Genomic DNA, 15,435 nt, shown 5'->3' with positions numbered 1-15,435 from the left:
CCATCCACACCAGGCGACGTGGAGTTGCCCTTAGTTAGTGCTGCATCAAGTGCATAATTAGTGAAAGGAATGTTGCAATCATCTGCCTTACTGAGCATAAAGCAAACAAGTCTCTCCCTTGCATCATATTTGTCATTTAATTTTGCCTGTGTGGTACTGGGAAGATTGTCATAGCTAGATGTAGCAGCCCAAGCACTGACTAACTCATTCGTCCTATGCAAGGGATGAGGGTGCGCGATCTGCCCAGTTCGGTTACCCTTAATTCTATTTATGTCCCTCCATGCCCGGCTAAGTGGGGTGTGAGCATTAAGACCGTTGACAAATTTTTCCCAGTCGGTTTGCCGCAGCTCTGTCATACGCTCTCTGGCAGCAGCAAGGGCAGTTTGGAAGAGCCTCAGCATTCCAGGGGTACGATGTTTTCTATAGGCTAGGCCTAGTCTGCGAGCAGTACGTTTCAGTGTACGAAGTTTAGAATCATTGTAATAAGTATGGTTTTTGAAGGAGGTATGATTATTATGGAAGTTTGTTGGGTTTAGAGTACCAAGAGGTTGCAGTGGCGGCTCTAAGTAGTTCTGAATACTGCTCACAAGGTCATCGTTGAAGGTCTCTACAGAGGAACACTCATAGGAATTATACCAGTCAGTCACATGTGCAACAAAGTCATCATGCTGATCTGTGGAAACATTAAAACGTTTCCGTTTGAATATCCCCCCAGGAAGAATACCAATATCTAGAGAGGTTAGCCTAGGGAAATGATCAGACGCTATATCTGTTACAATGGAAGACTCACAGCTGGCAGAAGTAATGTTGAAGCCCAGGCACAGATCAAGGACGCCTCCATAGATATGTGTGGGTTCAAGGTCACCTACAATTTGGACATTATCATGACTGTTTAAGAGTGACAACAGTTGATTGCCATTACGATTACCAAACTGTGAGTTTCCAATGCTTTTGTGTCTCGCATTGTAATCGCCAATAATAAGAGTAGGCTCAGAATGAGCACAAGTTGGGAGCTCCAAGTAATTAAACTTATCAGCAGGAGCATACAAGTTAAATATGTTGAGAGCAGAGTTCCCAATATAAATCCTAACACCGTGATACTGTAGCCCCTCTGTTTTCTTATGTGCAAGAAGTTGATGGAGAATTGATTTTTTAATATATAGAACACAAGAGTTAGTAGATTTGAGGTTATATGCAACAAATGATGGTAATTTAGGGGGTTGGGATTTTTCAGGGACTCTGCACTCTTGTAGACACACAACATCAATGGGTTCGGTGGTTACTTTATGATGAAGTTCAGGAAGTCTTTTTCTAAGTGATGCAATGTTCCAGCTTAATATAGAAAGTTTATACGAGTTTTGATCCATTATAGTAGTCCTGGGATCTTGTCGAGTTTCTCAGCACCTATCATACATTCACACATAAACAGCGTCATGCTCTGGGTTTACGAAGACTCCCACGAGGCCTTACAACTGGAGGTGCACTTACAAAACTCATGGACATGATGAGGCCTCAATATGGAAGTTCACAGCTGACCTAGAGATTGTTGACTGGCCTACAGAATTCTCCAAGGCCAATGGTATTGATGACTGGACAGACATTTTTCTTAACAAATTACTTAGACTATACAACAAACATTGTCCTATAAAAACGAAACAGATCACAAACAAACGGCTTGGTTGCCCATGGCTAACCAGCACCATTCTGAAACCCATTGACAAGAAACACCAATATGAAAAGCAATATAGACAGGGCTTATTACACAAAGGTATTCTTAAACACTATGAATCAGTTCTCACCAAAGTAATAAAGAAACCCAAACAACTATACTACTCCAGTAGATTCACAGACACTAGAGGAGATATAAAAAAGACCTGGAAAACACTCTCTCAGATTCTAGGGACCCACAAACTGAAAAAAAACAAGAATATTGTCCTAACTAAACTTAATGAAACACCACTACATCCCACTGACACAGCTAACAAGATAAACGACTTCTTCTCAACCATAGGATCTAATCTCGCCAATAAAATCCTACATGCCAATGCCCATGCCGGGGACTACCTAGATGGGAATTTCCCAAATTCCTTCTATCTTGCATCAACTGAGCCCTCGGAAGTCACCGAGATTATAAAGTCACTTAAAAACAACTCAGGGAATCTGTCTAATGTCCCACCATTACTGTACAAGCGAGCGGGCCATATCCTTTCGCATGCTATTTCATTACTTTTTAACAAGTCACTAGAAACTAGCACCTTCCCGAAACTACACAAGATGGCAAGGGTTACACCAATACATAAAGGTGGTGACCCTACAGACTTAAACAACTATAGGCCAATATCAAACTTACCATTGCTATCCAAAATCTTTGAGAAACTCGTGCACAGGAGACTATATTCATTTATAACAGCACAAAACATACTCAACCCCTGCCAATTTGGATTCAGGAAAAATAAAAGCACTAATGATGCAATCATAAAAATGCTAGATCTGCTTTACACAGCATTGGAAAATAAGGAATATCCACTAGGAATTTTTATTGACCTAAGAAAACCTTTTGACACAGTTGACCACGACATCCTACTCCACAAACTTGACCATTACGGTATAAGAGGCCATGCGCTTGCTTATTTCAAATCTTACCTTACTAATAGGTATCAGTATGTCACCATTAAAGACACAGCATCAACAACACGGCCACTTGATACTGGAGTTCCGCAGGGAAGTGTCCTTGGTCCCCTGCTCTTCCTCATATACATCAATGATCTTCCAAACGTATCCCAACACCTGAAACCCATTCTCTTTGCTGACGACACGACTTATGTCATCTCTCACCCTAATCTTGCCACCCTCAACACCATTGTTAACGAGGAGCTGATCAAAATATCGACTTGGATGACAGCCAATAAACTTAGGCTTAACACTGACAAAACCTACTATATTATGTTTGGTAGCAGAGCAGAAGATGCACAAATTAACATTAAGATCGACAACACTCTAATTACCAGACATAATGAGGGTAAATTCCTAGGCCTATACCTTGACAACAACCTGAATTTCAGCACCCATATCCAACACATAACCAAAAAAGTATCCAAAACGGTTGGGATCCTCTCCAAGATACGATACTACGTGCCGCAAAATGCCCTTCTCACACTATACTACTCACTTATTTATCCATACCTCACCTATGCTATTTGTGCTTGCGGATCAACTGCAGCAACACACCTAAAGCCAATAATAACCCAACAATAAGCTGCAGTAAGAATAATCACTAAATCCCATCCCTGGCAACACACCCCTCCCCCACTCTTCATAGATCTAAACTTACTCCCTGTTCAGTACATCCACACTTACTACTGTGCAATCTACATCTACAGTTGCCTTAAACTCCAATATCAACCTTGACCTAAAACGCTTTCTTGATAGTTGTGACAGAACCCACAGGCATAACACCAGACACAAACATCTCTACGACATTCCTCGTGTCCGACTAAACCTTTACAAAAATTCAATGTATGTCAAAGGCCCTAAAATCTGGAACACCCTACCTGAGAACTCTAGAACTGCAGACACATTCATCACCTACAAAACTACCATTAGAAAACATCTTATCTCCCTGATACACCCCATCAACTAACTACACGAATACCACCTGGTGGTTCACACTTACACTCACTCACCCATTTGACCATAAACAGAAATATTAATCTCAATCTTAAAATAATGAATCCTGTGATACTTGAATACTGAAACTATGTACTGTGCCAAAACAAAAGCATTCACATTGCTAAACTCACAAACTAGTATTTAGTCACTTAGCCATAATACCAACTTACCTCATAATTTGTAATATTTTAAAATAAAGAATTAAACTAAGTCTGACCGAAATGCCTAGCCATGCTAGGCGTTCTAGTGGTACACTCTGTAATCATTATTTAACTACATGTAAACCACACAACAACCAAATTCTGTAAATTCAACATTGTAATCTTTATAGAGAATAAACTTTGAATTGAATTGAATTGAACAATAATAATAATAATAACAATAATAATAATAATAATAATAATAATAATAATAATAATAATAATAATAATAATAATAATAATAATAATAAAATAATAATAATAATAATAATAATAATAATAATAATAATAACAATAATAATAATAATAATAATAATAATCATAATAATAATAATAATTATAATAATAATAATAACAATAATAACAATAATAATAATAATAATGTGGAAATTTATTTGGTCCCTAAAGTTCCACAGGACAGATCCGGCATGGCCGTAATGGAATGGCTGAGCTGGGTGGCCCTTATACCCCACCCAAAACAAAGCATTCTCTAGTTGGCGTGGATTGTTGGTAAGCTTATTTAATTTATAGATTTACCCTTCAGGGAAGGAGTAGGTAGTTTTACTATTAGTATATTAATATTAGGTTTACGAAGGCAACTGTAGATAATAATAATGTAGACCTAAGACCTTAATATAGGTAGTAATAGGCCGATAATGTAGGCAAACACTAGGATAAGTTAGCTAGGGAGAACTGGCAGCCCTAGTTTGAACGAAGAGATGAGGGTCTGGAAGAGAGACCAGCTCGTTTTTCTTAAGACAGACACCAACTGGACAAGACGTGCCGTGATCTGCAGACGGCACCCCCCACGTGTCTTCACATTTGAGACCTGGGGAAATCTGGTAGAGGCACCTCGATGTACCGTAGATGACCTCCGTTAGGCCCATACAGTAAGACAAGACCTCCACTTTATCTCGTAGATTTCTGGCCAGTGTCTGGGGAGAATTGTGAGTGAGTTTGATCTGTGGGCCCGGTGTGCAACAGGCAGTGCATGCCCAGTAAGTACCAGTGTCTCAAGGCAGTCTGGAAGCTAGTGTCCGTGTCTGCATAGTTATACTAGGGGATACATACCTTCTTGGATATAGGAATTTCTGAGGTGCAGGCAGGACACTAATAACGATTGAATATTGCAGTAATTAAGGCTCCCGGTTGCACGTGGTTTCTGAGGGGAAGTCCAAAGGGGCTAAGGCTAAGCTTAGGGAAGTTGAAGATCAGGATATATGCTGCAACACCAAGTAAGTTAGTCCTTTATACGTGCACGCAGGCGAGTTTCTTGCAACATCAATCATTTGTGAAAATCTGTCCTATAAGCCACTTGTGAGGCTGAGGTACCCACCTCAGAGCTCGGTGTCAACAGAGTTTGCCAGGGTAGGCGACTCACTTGGAGGCAGTCCACACAAATTTTCACAAATAACAATTACAATAATAACAATAATAATAATAATAACAATAATAATAATAATAATAATAATAATAATAATAATAATAATAATAATAATAATAATAATAATAACAATAACAACAATAATAATAATAACAATAAAATAATAATAATAATAATAATAATAATAATAATAATAATAATAACAATAATAACATAATAATAATAATAATAATAATAATAATAATAATAATAATAATAATAATAATAATAATAATAATAACAATAATAATAATAACAACAATGACAATAATAATAACTATAATAATAATAATAATAATAATAATAATAATAATAATAATAACAATAATAATAATAATAATAATAATAATAATAATAATAATAATATAATAACAATAATAATAACAATAATAATAACAATAATAACAATAATAATAATAATAATAATAATAATAATAATAATAATAATAATAATAATAATCTTTATTTCTACAAGTACATGTACAAGGTATATAAACCATACCTGACATCAGTGACACACTACTATATAGAAAGAAATTTTTTATAACAACATAAGAAAGAGGGAACATTGCAGCAGGCCTACTGACCCATGCGAAGCACGTCCATGTCACCCCCCGGCTTAGACCAATGACCCACCTAGTCAGGTTACAACCACTTAAGAAAGGAGCACAAGCTAGTCAGGTCCAACTCACACCCACTCATTTATTTATCTCACCTATTTTTAAAGCTACACAACGTTTTAGCCTCTATAACGGTACTTGGGAGTTTGTTCCACTCAACCACAACTCTATTACCAAACCAGTGCTTTCCTATATCCTACCTGAATCTAAATTTTTCCAACTTGAAACCAGTGCTGCGAGGCCTGTTCTGGCTGGAAATTTTCAGCATGCTATTTACATCCCCTTTATTTATTCCTGTTTTCCATTTATACACCTCGATCATATCCCCCCCTAATTCTACGCCTTTCTAGAGAGTGCAGATTCAGGGACTTCAGTCTATCCTCATAGGGAAGATTTCTGATACATGGGATCAACTTTGTCATCCTCCTATGTACGTTTTCCAGTGCAATTATATCCATTCTGTAATACAGTGACCAGAGCTGTGCAGCATAATCTAGATGAGGCCTAACCAAGGAGATATAGAGTTGAAGAACAACCTGAGGACTTCTATTATTTATACTTCTAGATATGAAGCCAAGGATTCTGTTAGCTTTATTGCGAACACTAATGCACTGTTGTCTTGGTTTTTAGATTACTGCTAACCAGAACTCCTAAATCCTTTTCGCAATCAGTAGTATTATGATCTACATTATTTAGTTTATATGTCGCATGGTTATTATCCTTCCCAACATTTAGAACTTTGCATTTGTCTATAATAAACTGCATTTGCCACTTCTCCGACCAGTGCATCAGTCTATTCAAATCATCCTGGAGTGCTCTCGTGTCCTCATTAGAATGAATTGGACGGCCAATTTTGGTGTCATCAGCAAATTTGCTTATATCGCTATTTATTCCCTCATCTATATCGCTAATGTAAATTGTGAACAACAATGGGCCCAACACTGACCCCTGCGGAACACCGCTTGTGATGTGTCCCATTCTGATTTCTCCCCATTTATGCAAACTCCCTGCTCCCTATTTGTCAACCATGCCTCTATCCAGGAAAAAAATTTCACCTCCTATTCCGTGTGCCTTAAGCTTTGCCTCCAGATGCAACATCCCAGCAATTCCAGGAACAGCTGTTAAAAATTGACCACTGTCTGGAAAACCTTCCAGCTCCTGCACCCAACATCTTGCTCCTGGGGGATTTCAACTTAAGGCACCTAAAATGGAGGAATATAGCAAATAATATTGTTGCAGTAATAACACCAGGAGGCAGCTCTGATGAAAACTCACACTCACACGAGCTTTTAAATCTCTGCACAAAGTTCAATTTAAACCAGCAAATAATAGAGCCTACTAGACTGGAGAATACACTAGACCTCATCTTCACTAACAATGATGATCTGAAAAGAAATGTCACCATATCAAAAACAATATACTCAGATCACAACATAAATGAGGTTCAGACATGTATGCGTGGAGCCCCAGACCGACATAATGAGACTAGTCACGAGGGAGCATTCACCAAATTCAACTTCAATAACCAAAACATAAAGTGGGACCAAGTAAACCAAGTCCTAACCGATATAAGCTGGGAAGATATACTAAGCAACACAGACCCCAACTTATGCCTAGAACAAATTAACTTGGTGGCACCCGATGTATGCACAAGGCTTATTCCTCTAAGAAAAAGGAGGAGTAGATGTAAAATAGAAAGAGACAGGCGCTCCCTTTACAGGCGACGGAAAAGAATAACAGAGCGGCTAAAAGAGGTCAATATATCTGAAATGCGTAGGGAGACACTGGTCAGAGAAATAGCAAGCATCGAACTTAAGCTAAAGGAATCCTTTAGGAGTCAGGAATCGCGGGAAGAACTAAAAGTCATAAATGAAATCGAAAGAAACCCAAAGTATTTCTTCTCCTATGCCAAATCAAAGTCGAGAACAACGTCCAGTATTGGGCCCCTACTTAAACAAGATGGGTCCTACACAGATAACAGCAAGGAAATGAGTGAGCTACTCAAGTCCCAATATGACTCAGTTTTTAGCAAGCCGCTAGCCAGACTGAGAGTCGAAGATCAAAATGAATTTTTTATGAGAGAGCCACAAAATTTGATTAACACAAGCCTATCCGATGTTATCCTGACGCCAAATGACTTCGAACAGGCGATAAATGACATGCCCATGCACTCTGCCCCAGGGCCAGACTCATGGAACTCCGTGTTCATCAAGAACTGCAAGAAGCCCCTATCACGAGCCTTTTCCATCCTATGGAGAGGGAGCATGGACACGGGGGTCGTCCCACAGTTACTAAAAACAACAGACATAGCCCCACTCCACAAAGGGGGCAGTAAAGCAACAGCAAAGAACTACAGACCAATAGCACTAACATCCCATATCATAAAAATCTTTGAAAGGGTCCTAAGAAGCAAGATCACCACCCATCTAGAAACCCATCAGTTACACAACCCAGGGCAACATGGGTTTCGAACAGGTCGCTCCTGTCTGTCTCAACTATTGGATCACTACGACAAGGTCCTAAATGCACTAGAAGACAAAAAGAATGCAGATGTAATATATACAGACTTTGCAAAAACCTTCGACAAGTGTGACCATGGTGTAATAGTGCACAAAATGCGTGCTAAAGGAATAACAGGAAAAGTCGGTCGATGGATCTATAATTTCCTCACTAACAGAACACAGAGAGTAGTCGTCAACAGAGTAAAGTCCGAGGCAGCTACGGTGAAAAGCTCTGTTCCACAAGGCACAGTACTCGCTCCCATCTTGTTCCTCATCCTCATATCCGACATAGACAAGGATGTCAGCCACAGCACCGTGTCTTCCTTTGCAGATGACACCCGAATCTGCATGACAGTGTCTTCCATTGCAGACACTGCAAGGCTCCAGGCGGACATCAACCAAATCTTTCAGTGGGCTGCAGAAAACAATATGAAGTTCAACGATGAGAAATTTCAGTTACTCAGATATGGTAAACACGAGGAAATTAAATCTTCATCAGAGTACAAAACAAATTCTGGCCACGAAATAGAGCGAAACACCAACGTCAAAGACCTGGGAGTGATCATGTCGGAGGATCTCACCTTCAAGGACCATAACATTGTATCAATTGCATCTGCTTGAAAAATGACAGGATGGATAATGAGAACCTTCAAAACTAGGGAGGCCAAGCCCATGATGACACTCTTCAGGTTACTTGTTCTATCTAGGCTGGAATATTGCTGCACACTAACAGCACCTTTCAAGGCAGGTGAAATTGCCGACCTAGAAAATGTACAGAGAACCTTCACGGCGCACATAACGGAGATAAAACACCTCAATTACTGGGAGCGCTTGAGATTCCTAAACCTGTATTCCCTGGAACGCAGGAGAGAGAGATACATGATTATATACACCTGGAAAATCCTAGAGGGACTAGTACCGAACTTGCACACGAAAATCACTCACTACGAAAGCAAAAGACTTGGCAGACGATGCAACATCCCCCCAATGAAAAGCAGGGGTGTCACTAGCACGTTAAGAGACCATACAATAAGTGTCAGGGGCCCGGGACTGTTCAACTGCCTCCCAGCATACATAAGGGGTATTACCAACAGACCCCTGGCAGTCTTCAAGCTGGCACTGGACAAGCACCTAAAGTCAGTTCCTGATCAGCCGGGCTGTGGCTCGTACGTTGGTTTGCGTGCAGCCAGCAGCAACAGCCTGGTTGATCAGGCGCTGATCCACCAGGAGGCCTGGTTACAGACCGGGCCGCGGGGGCGTTGACCCCCGAAACTCTCTCCAGGTAAACTCCAGGCAGTCGTGCATAATTTATTATCGTTCTGTTCTACATAATCTATTATTTCTGGAATTTCTCTAATAGTTTCCTGGGTAAAACCTGAGAGGAAGTAAGTATTGAAAATTTCACATATATCCTTATCACTGTCAGTGATCTGACCTGAGTTACTCTTAAGTGGGCCAGTCTTGTCCCTAATCTTACTTCTGTATACCTGAAAGAACCCTTTTGGGTTAGTCTTCGAATCCCTTGCAACCCTAGTCTCATAATCCCTTTTTGCTTTTCTTATTCTTTTTATATTTCTCTCTTTAATTGAATATATTGATTTCTCAACTCCTCATCCCCTCTTTTGATACGCCTATATATGCCTCTCTTTTGACCAATGAGATGTTTTAATCTATTGTTCATCTATTTGGGATCATTTTTGTTAGATCTAATTTCCCTACTCGGAACAAAAGTTGTCTGGGCAGCTAGAACTATGCTCTGAAAAACGTCATATTGGCAACCAAGATCACCTACCTGACCCATAGTCAGGACATCCCAATTTAGCCCACCCAGGTAATTTCTCAGCCCCATGAAATCGACAAGCAAAAGTCTGGGACAGAGATTGATTGCAGTTATCTGGGTAATTCCATGATATATTGAAACTAAGTGATTTGTGATCGCTTTTCCCAAGCTCATCATTAACCTCAAGATTATTAATTAGTGATTCTTTGCTGGCAAGAACCAAGTCAAGCAGATTGTTTCCTCTAGCTGGTTCTGTCACAAACTGTTTTAAAAAGCAATCCTGAACCATATCAAGAAAGTCACTAGACTCAAGATTTCCTGTCACACTGTTCCAATCAATTTGTCTAAAGTTAAAATCTCCCATTAACACATTTTCATATCTACACGCCTTATGAATTTCGTCTCATAACAGCTTACTGCACTCCCTATCAAGGTTTGTTGGGCCTATAAATCACATTCAAAATTAATTTGTCCTGACCCTCGAGAAACTGTAGCCAAACAGATTCTGTGTCCGATGTTTCTAATCTTATATCATGTCTAAGACAACAATTTAAATTATCTCCGACATACATCGCCACTCCACCACCCTTCCTGTTGACCCTATCAGTGTGGAATAGTTTATAACCCTGTATGTTGCATTCAGAAGGCATTTCTCTGTCTTTCAGGTTGAACCATGTCTCTGTTATAGCAATAATATCTATATTACCTGCACTTGCAAGTAATCTTAGCTCATCTATCTTATTTCTTATACTCCTACTATTTGTGTAGTAAACCTTAGGGGAGCTAGTCACTCGTTGCCCTCTACTATCTCTCTTTGTTTGTTGAACAGTTGCTTTGCTTTTACTATCAACTTTATTTTGAATATTGTCTGAGGTATCCTGATTATATCTGCTGTTTTAAACCCTAGTACTGCAACCTGATTGCTCCCCACAAACACCCCCTCAATCGAATTGGCTAATGCAACCACTCCAACCCCAGAGAGATGAACCCCATCCCTTGCATGCATATCATGTTTGCCATAGAATTTGTTCCAGTTATCAGTGAATGGGATTGCAAGTTCCTTTCAGTACCTGTCTAACCAGCAATTTATACCAATTTTTCCTGGACATCCATTCATTGCCCACTCCTTTTTAGGCAAGATGCTATATATGACTGGGATCCCTCTCTTAGACATGCCTACTTCTGTGGCTGACCTGTACTTATCCAGTAGCTCCTGTCTCTTTCCCTTCCCATTGTCATTACCCCCAGCACTCAGATAAATAATGGGCTTGTTCCCATTACCTGGAGGGAGTTTACCTGGAGGGAGTTCCGGGGGTCAACGCCCCCGCGGCCCGGTCTGTGACCAGGCCTCCTGGTAGATCAGAGCCTGATCAACCAGGCTGTTGCTGCTGGCTGCACGCAAACCAACGTATGAGCCACAGCCCGGCTGATCCGGAACTGACTTTAGGTGCTTGTCCAGTGCCACCTTGAAGACTGCCAGGGGTCTGTTGGTAATCCCCCTTATGTATGCTGGGAGGCAGTTGAACAGTCTCGGGCCCCTGACACTTATTGTATGGTCTCTTAACGTGCTAGTGACACCCCTGCTTTTCATTGGGGGGATGTTGCATCGTCTGCCTGACATTACCTGACAATATTATCCTACCTGCTGACTATGTCACCAACACTAGCTCCTGGGAGGCACACCCTCTGTCTGACCTTCCTATCTTTGTTACAGAAAGCACAGTCCATATATCTTACCTGAGAATCTCCTACAATTAGAATATTCATACCTCACTAACCACTGAAGTACACTTATCCCAGAGAACAGAGAATCGATTTCCTACCTTCACATCTTCTCTGTTAACCCTCCTTATCTTCCTTCTTCCTGAACTGTGAACCACTTGCCACTTAAAGCAGCTGCCACTCTCACTGCTGGTGACCATTTCCTCCTTACCAGCCCCATCCATCTCACACTCACTACCAAACCCATCTCGGCAAACTTCAGTCTCCCATTTTCCTCCTGAAGTAGAACCTTCTTCTTCAACAGTTTAGCCTGAGATTCTAAAACACTACAACAAGCCATGGTGCTTGGTTACACCCCACGCTAACTCCCAGAGAGCTTAGGACAAGTATGACCTCAAGTGACCACTGACCTCAGCATTTCGGGCAAATTAGGTTAGTTTTGTCCCCAGGATTCGACCCATACCAGTCGACTAACATCCAGGCACCTATTTTACTGCTAGGTGAACAGGGATAGCAGGTGTCTTAAGGAAACACGTCCTAATTGCACATTATGGAGACATATACGGGTGTGATATATTCTAAATCATTCTTATTTATCATTACCTTAAGCCTAAACTAATACTGTGCTTGATACATTAAATAATTTTGTAAATTCATCCTGACTAAGGCAGTTAAAAACAACTCTCAGTGGCCAGACGTAAGAGTGAGAAAGGTATTTGGCAACCTCCAACATAAATACTAGGTGATGGTGGATATTAGCTCACTCCCTAGTGACAAATCCACGTGTGCTGAAGCTCGCTCTTATCTCCTTAGAAACTACCAACACTCTGTACTGAGGTGAGTATTGATACACTGATCAATACCGTGCGCTCGACGACTGTGAATTTTCAGTAATAAAAGATGATATTCAGAATATCTTTTCGTAAGGAAGAGAATCAACACATTGTTTCCTACAGAGCAAGGGTAATATTACACAAAAAAACTCGCCTTATGACAACGTTTCGCTCAGTTTTACACCATTGACAAGACATCAGGTTCCTATCCAAGTGCGGATTTTTTCAATTGTTCAAGCTATGGTATTCTGCTTTTTTATTATTTAAGGGTAAATGTTTCCATACTTATAAAGTAGACACGATGAGTGATGATGGGTGTCTTCTTCCCTGGTCATGAGTCTTGCGTCCCTGGGTGTCTTCTTCCCTGGTCATGAGTCTTGCGTCCCTGGGTGTCTTCTTCCCTGGTCATGAGTCTTGCGTCCCTGGGTGTCTTCTTCCCTGGTCATGAGTCTTGCGTCCCTGGGTGTCTTCTTCCCTGGTCATGAGTCGTGCGTCCCTGGGTGTCTTCTTCCCTGGTCATGAGTCTTGCGTCCCTGGGAGTCTTCTTCCCTGGTCATGAGTCTTGCGTCCCTGGGTGTCTTCTTCCCTGGTCATGAGTCGTGCGTCCCTGGGTGTCTTCTTCCCTGGTCATGAGTCTTGCGTCCCTGGGTGTCTTCTTCCCTGGTCATGAGTCTTGCGTCCCTGGGTGTCTTCTTCCCTCGTCATGAGTCGTGCGTCCCTGGGTGTCTTCTTCCCTGGTCATGAGCCTTGCGTCCCTGGGTGTCTTCTTCCCTGGTCATGAGTCTTGCGTCCCTGGGTGTCTTCTTCCCTGGTCATGAGTCTTGCGTCCCTGGGTGTCTTCTTCCCTGGTCATGAGTCTTGCGTCCCTGGGTGTCTTCTTCCCTGGTCATGAGTCGTGCGTCCCTGGGTGTCTTCTTCCCTGGTCATGAGTCTTGCGTCCCTGGGTGTCTTCTTCCCTGGTCATGAGTCGTGCGTCCCTGGGTATCTTCTTCCCTGGTCATGAGTCTTGCGTCCCTGGGTGTCTTCTTCCCTGGTCATGAGTCTTGCGTCCCTGGGTGTCTTCTTCCCTGGTCATGAGTCGTGCGTCCCTGGGTGTCTTCTTCCCTGGTCATGAGTCTTGCGTCCCTGGGTGTCTTCTTCCCTGGTCATGAGTCGTGCGTCCCTGGGTGTCTTCTTCCCTGGTCATGAGTCTTGCGTCCCTGGGTGTCTTCTTCCCTGGTCATGAGTCTTGCGTCCCTGGGTGTCTTCTTCCCTGGTCATGAGTCTTGCGTCCCTGGGTGTCTTCTTCCCTGGTCATGAGTCGTGCGTCCCTGAGTGTCTTCTTCCCTGGTCATGAGTCTTGCGTCCCTGGGTGTCTTCTTCCCTGGTCATGAGTCTTGCGTCCCTGGGTGTCTTCTTCCCTGGTCATGAGTCGTGCGTCCCTGGGTGTCTTCTTCCCTGGTCATGAGTCTTGCGTCCCTGGGTGTCTTCTTCCCTGGTCATGAGTCTTGCGTCACTGGGTGTCTTCTTCCCTGGTCATGAGTCTTGCGTCCCTGGGTGTCTTCTTCCCTGGTCATGAGTCTTGCGTCCCTGGGTGTCTTCTTCCCTGGTCATGAGTCTTGCGTCCCTGGGTGTCTTCTTCCCTGGTCATGAGTCTTGCGTCCCTGGGTGTCTTCTTCCCTGGTCATCAGTCGTGCGTCCCTGGGTGTCTTCTTCCCTGGTCATCAGTCGTGCGTCCCTGGGTGTCTTCTTCCCTGGTCATGAGTCTTGCGTCCCTGGGTGTCTTCTTCCCTGGTCATGAGTCGTGCGTCCCTGGGTGTCTTCTTCCCTGGTCATGAGTCTTGCGTCCCTGGGTGTCTTCTTCCCTGGTCATGAGTCTTGCGTCCCTGGGTGTCTTCTTCCCTGTTCATGAGTCTTGCGTCCCTGGGTGTCTTCTTCCCTGGTCATGAGTCTTGCGTCCCTGGGTGTCTTCTTCCCTGGTCATGAGTCTTGCGTCCCTGGGTGTCTTCTTCCCTGGTCATGAGTCTTGCGTCCTTGGGTATCTTCTTCCCTGGCCATGAGTCTTGCGTCCCTGGGTGTCTTCTTCCCTGGTCATGAGTCTTGCGTCCCTGGGTATCTTCTTCCCTGGTCATGAGTCTTGCGTCACAGGGTGTCTTCTTCCCTGGTCATGAGTCGTGCGTCCCTGGGTGTCTTCTTCCCTGGTCATGAGTCTTGCGTCCCTGGGTGTCTTCTTCCCTGGTCATGAGTCTTGCGTCCCTGGGTGTCTTCTTCCCTGGTCTTGCGTCCCGGGGTATCTTCTTCCCTGGTCATGAGTCTTGCGTCCTTGGGTATCTTCTTCCCTGGTCATGAGTCTTGCGTCCCTGGGTGTCTTCTTCCCTGGTCATGAGTCTTGCGTCCTTGGGTATCTTCTTCCCTGGTCATGAGTCTTGCGTCCCTGGGTATCTTCTTCCCTGGTCATGAGTCTTGCGTCCCTGGGTATCTTCTTCCCTGGTCATGAGTCTTGCGTCAATGGGTGTCTTCTTCCCTGGCCATGAGTCTTGCGTCCCTGGGTGTCTTCTTCCCTGGTCATGAGTATTGCGTCACTGGGTGTCTTCTTCCCTGGTCATGAGTCTTGCGTCCCTGGGTATCTTCTTCCCTGTTCATGAGTCTTGCGTCCTTGGGTATCTTCCCTGGTCATGAGTCTTGCGTCCCTGGGTGTCTTCTTCCCT

The 15,435-nt window shown here is 42.6% G+C and overlaps 1 protein-coding gene across 2 annotated transcripts in view; it reads left to right on the top strand.

Annotated features, from left to right (window-relative positions):
* Positions 1-15,435, top strand: part of LOC128703144 (uncharacterized) — a 226,303-nt gene that overhangs the window by 52,564 nt on the left and 158,304 nt on the right. The window contains exon 1 of one of the 2 annotated variants that reach the window (XM_070103248.1): positions 12,663-12,752. The exons of the other annotated variant lie outside the window; for it this stretch is intronic. The gene's annotated coding sequence lies outside the window, so the exon portion shown is untranslated. Of the gene's footprint in view, positions 1-12,662; positions 12,753-15,435 lie in introns of those variants that run through there. 2 annotated transcript variants of the gene reach the window in all.

The sequence above is a fragment of the Cherax quadricarinatus genome, chromosome 85 (genome assembly GCF_038502225.1).
Source record: "Cherax quadricarinatus isolate ZL_2023a chromosome 85, ASM3850222v1, whole genome shotgun sequence".
NCBI lineage: Eukaryota > Metazoa > Arthropoda > Malacostraca > Decapoda > Parastacidae > Cherax > Cherax quadricarinatus.
The sequence above is the reverse complement of the archived record's forward strand: the minus strand, read 5'-3'. Positions and strand labels throughout refer to the sequence as shown.